Here is a 9295-nt window from a genome sequence, read left to right as displayed (position 1 = left end):
AGCACTTTCGCAGCATCATCTTTCAGGATTTGAAATAGCTCAACTGGAATTCCATCACCTCCACTAGCTTTGTTGGTAGTGATGCTTCCCAAGGCCCACTGGACTTCACATTCCAGGATGGCTCTATGTGAGTGATCACACCATTATGGTTATCTGGGTTATGAAGATCTTTTTTGTATAGTTCTGTATATTCTTGCCACCTCTTCTTAATATCTTCTGCTTCTGTTAGGTCCATACCATTTCTGTCCTTTATCGAGCCCATCTTTGCATGAAATGTTCCCTTGGTATCTCTAATTTTCTTGAAGAGATCTCTAGTCTTTCTCATTCTGTTGATTTCCTCTATTTCTTTGCATTGATCACTGAGGAAGGCTTTCTTATCTCTCCTTGCTATTCTCTGGAACTCTGCATTCAGATGGGTATATCTTTCCTTTTCTTCTTTGCCTTTTGCTTCTCTTCTTTTCTCACCTATTTGTAAGTCCTCCTCAAACAACCATTTTGCCTTTTTACATTTCTTTTTCTTGGGGATGGTCTTAATCACTTCCTTCTGTACAATGTTATGAACCTCTGTCCATAGTTCTTCAGGCAGTCTGTCTATTAGATCTAATCTCTTGAATCTATTTGTCACTTTCACTGTATAATCGTAAGTTATATGATTTAGGTCATACCTGAATGGTCTAGTAGTTTTCCCTACTTTCTTGAATCTAAGTCTGAATTTGGCAATATGGAGTTCATGATCTGAGCCACAGTCAGCTCCCAGTCTTGTTTTTGCTGACTCTATAGAGCTTCTCCATCTTTGGCTGCAAAGAATATAATCAGTCTGATTTTGGTATTGGCCATCTGGTGAGGTCCATGTGCAGAGTCTTCTCTTGTTTTGTTGGAAGAGGGTGTTTACTTATGATCAGTGAGTTCTCTTGGTAAAACTCTGTTAGCCTTTGACCTGCTTTATTTTGTACTCCAAGGCCAAATTTGCCTGTTACTCCAGGTATCTCTTGACTTCCTACTTTTTGCATTCCAGTTCCTTATAATGAAAGGACATCATTTTTGGGTGTTAGTTCTAGAGTGTTTTATAGGTCTTCATAGTACCGTTCAACTTCAGCTTCTTCAGCAGTAGTGGTTGGGGCATAGACTTGGATTACTGTTGTATTGAATGGTTTGCCTTGGAAACGAACAGAGATTATTTTGTTGTTTTTGAGATTGCACCCAAGTGCTGCATTTTGGACCCTTTTGTTTACTATAATGGCTACTGTATTTCTTCTAAGGGATTCTTGCCTACAGTAGTAGATACAATGGTCATCTGAGTTAAATTCACCCATTCCAGTCCATTTTAGTTCACCAAGTCCTAAAATGTTGATATTCACTTTTGCCATCTCCTGTTTGACCACTTCCAATTTGCCTTGATTCCTGGACCTAACATTCCAGGTTCCTATGAAATATTGCTCTTTATAGCATCAGACTTTACTTCCATCACCTGTCACATCCACAACTGGGTATTGTTTTTGCTTTAGCTCTGTCTTTTCATTCTTTATGGAGTTATTCCTCCACTGATCTCCTATAGCATATTGGGCACCTACCAACCTGGGGAGTTCACCTTTCAGTGTCCTATATTTTTACCTTTTCATGCAGTTCATGGGGTTCTCAAGACAAGAATACTGAAGTGGTTTGTCATTCCCTTCTCCAGTGGACCACGTTTTGTCCAAACTCTCCACAATGACCCGTCCATCTTGGGTGGCCCTACATGGCATGGCTCATACTTTCATCAAGTTAGACAAGGCTGTGGTCCATGTGATCAGTTTGATTAGTTTTCTGTGATTGTGGTTTTCATTCTGTCTGCTCTCTGATGGAGAAGGCTTATGGAAGCTTCCTGATGGCAGAGACCGACAGAGGGGGAAACTGGGTCTTGTTCTAATGGGCAGAGCCATGCTCAGTAAATTTTTAATCCCAATTTTCTGTTGATGGGCAGGGCTGTTTTCCCTCCCTGTTGTTTGACCTGAGGCCAAACTATGGTGGAGGCAATGAAGATAATGGCGACCTCCTTCAAAAGGTCCCATGTATGCACTGCTGCACTCAGTGCCCCCAACCCTGCAACAGGCCACCATTGACCCACACCTCCACAGGAGACACTTGGATACCCAAGGGCAGACCTGGTCAGTCTCTTGTAGGGTCGCTGCTCCTTTCTCCTGGGTCCTGGTGCACACGAGGTTCTGTTTGTGCCCTCCAAGAGTCTGTTTCCCCAGTCCCGTGTAACTTCTGGTGGCTCTATGGTGGGGTTAATGGTGACCTCCTCCAAGAGGGCTTGTGTCATACCCAGGTCTGCTGCACCCAGAGCCCCTGTCCCTGCGGCAGGCCGCTGCACACCTGTACCTTCGCAGGAGACACTCAAACACAGGTCGGGCTCTTTGTGGGGTCTCTGGGTCTTGGTACACACAAGGTTTGTTTGAACCCTCTGAGCATCTGTGGCAGGTAAGGGGTTTGATTCCAAGCATGATTTCACCCCTCCTACAATCTTGCTGCAGCTTTTCCTTTACCCTTAGACATGCATATCTTTTTTTGGTGGGATCCAACATTCTCCAGTTGATAGTTGTTCAGCAGCAAGTTGTAGTTTTGGAGTTCCTGCAGGAGAAGATGAGCGCATGTCCTTCTACTCCACCATCTTACGCCACAAAAAAAGGTTGACTGCCTCACCAAGAAGGAAACATTTGAATAAATGCATGAGGAGGTAAAGAGCAAGCACTGTGGATATAGTGGGATGCCTTTTCCAGAAGGAGGGAATAGATAAGCAGTGAGAGTGTACCTGGTATAGACAAGGAAGAGCAAAGAGATCAGTAGGGAATAAGCAAAGGGAAGAGACACAGCACAAGATAAAACCAGTGAGGTCATATGGGGCCAGACCTGCCAGAGCTTGTAATCATTGCAAATGCTTCAGTTTTACTCTGACTGAACTGAGGACCCAATGGAGGGATGTGGGCAACAAAAATGGACTGTGGGGAGTAATGACAGAAGCAAGGGCAGCAGTAACAATGCTGATGCAATAATTCTACCAAGAGATGATGGTCACTGCTTTGGAAAAAACATCTGGCAGTTCCTTAAAAGGTTAAACAAAGTTACTCTACTATCCAGTGACCCAGTAGTTGCACTCCTAGGTACACCCCTAAGAGAAGGAAAACGAATGTTTGAATGAAACATAAATATTTATAGCATCATTATTCCTAAGAGCCAAAAGGTGGAAATAACTGAAATATCCATCAACTGAGGAAATGTTAAACAAAGTGTGCTATATCCATACAAAAATAATGAAATGTTATTGAGTTATGAAAAAGAATAAAGTGCTGATACAACCTACAACATGATAAACCTTGAAAGCATCATATTATGTGAAAGGAGCTGGTCAGAAAAGACCACATCAAGTTCAATACCATTTATGAGAAGTCCAGAACAGATAATTCCATACACATGCAAAGTAGATTAGTGATTGCTAGGGACCAGGGGAAAGAGGGAATGGAGAGTGACTGTTAATTTTTGGGGGGGGGGGGCGGTGACTAAATGTTCCAAAATTAACTGTGGTGATGGATGGACAACTATTCAAATAGAATAAAAACCATTGAGCTGTACACTTTAAATGGATAAACTGCATGGTACAAGAATTATATTTCAATACAGCTGTTAATAAAAACAATAAACGATGGAGTTTGGCATAGGGACATGTGCTTAGAAGGTAGAGCTAGTAGAATTTGGTGAAGACTGGATGAGTTATAGGAAAGTAAACTGAGTCAAGGATATGCGACTGACACTAAATGGGGATGAGGGAGAATGCAGGATAAGTTTAGGGAAGAAAATCAGGAACTTTCTTTTGAATGTGTTAAGTCTGTGATGCCAAGGAGGCATTCAATATGCAACTGGAGATATGAGTCTGGGGTTCAGGAAAGAGCTGGGCTGGAATTTGACATTTGGGAGTTATTAGGATATGAATGGTGCTTGAATAGAGTCATCAGTTACCTCCAGGTAGCCAGTCTTCACCTTCTCAATAGCACTGGGCAGTATTGACCACTGTCTTCATCTATAATTGTTCCGTCTCTTTCTTTTAGTAGAGAAATTTTGTCCTTCCTTCCTTGTCTCTCCCAATCAGTTTAATTTGCTCATTGCCTTCCACCTAATCTTCAATTCAGAGTTGTTCAAATTTTTCTTTTGTGTTGTTTCCTTCATGATATTGTATATTCACTAAGAGAGTGCATCCACATCCTAATTTCAATTACCTCTAATACACAAACTCACAAGTGAGCTTCAGATTCTTTACATAATGATTAAATATGTATAAAAAGCATCTCAAATTCAACCTGTGCAATATTGAACTCATCATCTCTATCTCCACTCCCACTCCAAAACCAGTTCTCTTTCAATATCCCTTATTTCAATGAATGAGTTATATATTTGTGTTAACTACATGCTATCCTTGGTATCTCTTACCCCAGCATATATAATCTATCATCAAATTCTAAAATATTCTCAAAATGTCTCTATTTTTACTGGTGAGCAATGCAAGCAAATGTCTACTCTATAATTTTTCACACAATCCATACTGAACCAGCATTTCCACCATTCATATGCCCTGGAGACAGACTAATTACAGAATATTGTGGATTTAAAAAAGGGGATGGTGGGGGGCATGGGTTCCTTATACATGTTGAGGATTTTTCCTCCTCAGTGTTCTCTACAACTTTCCTTTGCAGTTTTCCTACTGTGTGTCTATTTTAAATCCATATCATTCTACCAGTTATTGCCAGACTAATTCTCTTAACATGTAGCTGCATTCATTTCCAGTTCAAAAACCAAAACAGCCTTTTGCCTGGGAATTTAAAAGCACACTCCTAATACTAGCATTATAAGTCCATCAAGACAAAGTCCAAATGCTTCCTCTATATGTCCCAGTGTTATGAGTTGAATAGTGTCCCCCTCCAATTAATGTCCTTCCTAGAACCTCAGAATGTGACCTTATATGAAAATAGAGCCTTTGAAGATATAATCAAATTAAGCTGAAGTCATCAGTTTGGGCTCTAATCCAAAGGCTTGGTGTCCTAATAAGAAGAGAGAGATTTGGAAATCAACTCACAGAGAGAATACCATGTGACAACAGAGGCAGAGAAGAGAAGGATGCAACTCTAGGCCAAGAAATGCCAAAGAATGGTGGCTTCCTCTAGAAGCTAGGAGGAGGCAAGGTAGTATTCTCCCCAACAAGTCTCAGAGGGAGCATGGCTTTCTGACATCTTAATTTTAGACTTCTATCTTCCAGAACTATGAGAAAATAAACTTGCTATTTCAAGCCACCCAGTTGTGATATTTTGTAATGGTAGCCCTAGGAAACTAATACATCCTCTTACATTGAAAAATTCATTTTTCCCTTGAATCTGCATTCTGTGTTTTCTTTTAAAATTCAGGTGTAATTCATGCACTATAACATTTATCCTTTTAAGCATATAATTTAGCGGTTTTAAAAAATATTTTCACAAGGTTGTACAACACCACCACAGAAATATTAGAAATATGGTTCCCTGATCCCCCCTCCTCTCAGTGCTTTCAACCACACATCTTTCTCTATGAAATTTCCTCTTCTAGATTGCACTAATTTTATTTGTTCCATGTCTTTTTCTCATATGTTCTCCCTGCTACCCCTATTTGTGCATTATAGCTATTGTCATTCACCTAGTTAATAAATTGGTTCCCTGTGTATCCCTGTTTCCAGAACATGTTATGCATTTATAACATGCTTTTTGAGTGAAAACATGAATCAATAAATGGCCATTTCAATGACGATCCTCTTTCTATCATCTGTCTTTTCTCATTTTGTTCAAATCTATGTTTCCAATGCATGGGATTCTCTTTAGAATCAGATTGGCTTTGATGTATGAATTTTAAACACACAATAATGTGTGCTACAATATTCAGAGGACAAATTTATTGAAGAAGCCACTTGGCAAATAGCATTGAACAAGACTCTTTCCTGGGGAAAATAATTACGGTAATGAAATAGACATAAGTGAATGGTAGAGTTTCTTGTTTTTTAAGGCCATCTGCACCCTTTACTTTAGAGATACAGTCTGAATGGGGGTATCCAAGACTAGAAATGATGTGAAATACAAGAAATCAGTACATGGACTCAGTTCAAGTATGAATTGCTGATAGAAGACAAATGATGCTGCTTGATATTGTGACTTGAAAAGAAGTAAACCATGAATCATCCCCATATATAAAGTTGTATCAGAACAGTGGAACTGGTACCTGAATAGTTGTCATTGACTATATTGTTGGCAAAACAAGTAGTTGTTGGCAAGTAGCTTAAATGTTGCAATATGAATACAATTCATATTATCTGGAACAGCAGACATTCCAGTTTCCAATTAATTTTTTTTTTTTTTTACCATATGTTTAGAAAATAAAAGTGATATCCTAAATCAGCTAAAGTTAGGACAGCACATTGTGCTTCTCTGTTGAAAGACATCATATTAACAGAGATAAGACTAAATATGTATAGCACTGCATAGCAATATAATTTTTATATTAAAAAAATTTAAAACACTCTTATGACTTAAGCATTATTATTGTCCCACATTGACAAATGAGGAAATGTCTTTGGTAACATGAGCTGATTGGCTTATAAATCCATCAAGGTAGTACATGGTAGGGAGGCAGGTTACAAACCCACACCACTCTTCAAACTTTTAACTCACTATGTCCAGAATCCAAATGCTGAGCACATACAAATAGGCAAAGTTGCTCTGATAATGCTGATGTAATGAAAAATAATGGCAACAGTAAATCTATTGATTTATTTGTCTCTATTAAAAAAGCCCTGGAGGAGAGAGATTTAGGCTTGTTCACTGCTGCATCCCAGCGCCTAGAACAGTCCCTGGCACACAAAACATCAATTACAATGTCTTTATAAATCAAAAAATAATATATCACATTTTCAAAGACATTTCACCAATATTATTTCATTGTTGTCATAACAATTTATAAGATTTCTAATTCTGCTCCAATATTCCTATTACTCCCTATTGTATAGAAGATAACTTAAAATATCAGTGCTGAGATATTACAAATAGGGGATATTAATCATCAAGACCAGTCCCATAATAAGTTCCCAGGCAATCTTACCTCAAGGATGACAAGTACTGACTTGAATATGTTGGCTTCTCTATGAACGGAAGATGTTGAAAGGCATGTGAAGAAGTTCACTGTTGAGGAACACACACACCTGTCAACATTAAAAAACAAAAAATTACATTAAAATTCTGAAATATGGGAGAAGGTTGGCTTCCCTTCATAAGGAAGGCAGTGTTGAAGGGTGTTGCCTGTTACAGCTACTATAATAAAATGCCTTCCTATCCTGGTTTCTTACATTTATTATGGAGAATCAAAAAGTGAGTAACTGAGTTAAATGAGTATCTTATTTTGGGATAGAAAGGTAACAAGGTCCTGGGCTCTGAGGAGTCTCCTCTCAAGACGCTTAGTGGTTCTGAGGGGAGGAGATATGAGTAAATGGGATGCAGCTCTGTTCACTTTCACACAGAAGTAGCGAAAGGGATTCTGCTGTCAAAACAATTTGAAAACCTCTTTTATTTAAAGTATAATGCCATCTATATCCAGAAAAGATGAGGACTCTAATCGGAAGATACTTGCAGCCCAGTGTTCATTGCAGCACTATTTACAACAGCCGAGACATGGAAGCAGCCTAACTGTCCGTCGACAGAGGACTGGATGAAGGATGTGGTACATAAACACAATGAGGTATTAGCATAAAGAGGAATGAAATAATGCCATTTTCAGCAACATGGATGGACCTAGAGATTATCATACTAAGTGAAGTAAGTCGGATAAAGACAAATATCACATGACATCATTTAAAGGTGGAATCTAAAAAATTACACAGATGAACTTATTTACAAAATAGAAACAGACTCACAGACTTAGAAAACAACTTTATGTTACTCAAGGGGAGACGGGGGTGAGGAGGGATAAACTAGGAGTTTGGGATTCAAAGATGCAAACAATTACATATAAAATTAACAACAAAGTCCTACTGTATAGCAGAGGGAACTCTATTCAGTATCTTGTAATAACCCATAATGGAAAAGAATATGCCAAAAAATCTGAGTTAATTGGCTGTACATCCAAAGCTAACAAGATATTGTAAATGAACTATACTTCAATTTTTAAAAAATGTGGAAATCAATATGCAAATCAGAAAAAAAAATATTTACTAAAAAGTATAAAGCCATAGTGTTTTATTTATGTTTTATTCTCCATCCAGAAGCAATATCCAATCAAAGTTAGGACAAGGTATTTTGAATGTAAACGTTGCTTATTCAGCTCTCGCAGTTAACTGGAGCTCAGTTAAGAAGTGGAAAGGAAGAGACAAGAAAGGCGCACAAGAAGCAGAGGCCTCCCTGGCACTGCAGCACCATTCTCGAAACTATTAAGCTGTTTAAGTGAAGTGAAGTCGCTCAGTCGTATCCGACTCTGCGACCCCATGGGCTGTAGCCTACAAGGCTCCGCTGTCCATGGAATTTTCCAGGCAAGAGTACTGGAGTGGGTTACCATTTTCTTCTACCAGGGGATCTTCCCCACCCAGGGATCGAGCCGGAGTCTCCCGCATTGCGGGCAGACGCTTTACCGTCTGAGCCACCAGGGAAGCCATTAAGCTCTTTACTTACAGGCAAGTCTTCAGTCTTCATCAGGATCAGCTCTCTGGAATGCTAAGAGCCTCACTTCTCTGGCTTCTCAACCCCTAACAGTAATGCAACACGCAAGAAAGGAGGAGAGGCGCCAGGAGGGTGATGGGGCTCTTAGAAGAATGTTCTACTACTGACCGCAAAATGGAAGTGGGAGAGACTGATTAGGAGGACAGAGCACCTGCTTACTGCCCAACCCACTTGATTTTGTAGAGGAGGCAGGTGTGCATTGTTAGGGACTCAGACTAAATAATTTTATAACCCTCAGCTGACTCTCAGGACCCTTAGATGATGCAGTCAGTGATGTTTATAACAATGATATGAGTATTTTAAAAACATTTAAAACACTGTTGCAGATTAAGTATTATTATCTTGCATTCACAAAGGAGGGGTTGTTATGTTTAAATTATGTTTAATATTGCTCTTTTAAAAAGAGAGAGACTTTTAATTTTAAGGAAATATTTTTAAAATCTGGGTAGGTTAAAGGGAAAAAAAGCCTGTTACCTGGAAAAATCCCACTGTTTGGAACAATGAATCTCTAAGGGATTTCCAATAAAGGAGATGTTACTTTA

General features: G+C 39.2%; 1 long non-coding RNA gene across 1 annotated transcript; it reads right to left on the bottom strand.

Moving 5' to 3' along the window:
- Positions 1–2653: 2653 nt before the first annotated feature.
- LOC129629178 (uncharacterized) lies at positions 2654–8963 on the bottom strand. The gene is made up of 3 exons (XR_008703080.1): positions 8706–8963; positions 7147–7246; positions 2654–2791 (listed from the first exon to the last, which is right to left on the bottom strand). It is a non-coding gene; the product is annotated as an uncharacterized LOC129629178 (long non-coding RNA).
- Between the last annotated feature and the right edge of the window lie 332 nt (positions 8964–9295).

Source organism: Bubalus kerabau, chromosome 1 (assembly GCF_029407905.1).
Source record: "Bubalus kerabau isolate K-KA32 ecotype Philippines breed swamp buffalo chromosome 1, PCC_UOA_SB_1v2, whole genome shotgun sequence".
Lineage (NCBI taxonomy): Eukaryota > Metazoa > Chordata > Mammalia > Artiodactyla > Bovidae > Bubalus > Bubalus kerabau.
This window is presented reverse-complemented; position numbering and strand designations above follow the sequence as displayed.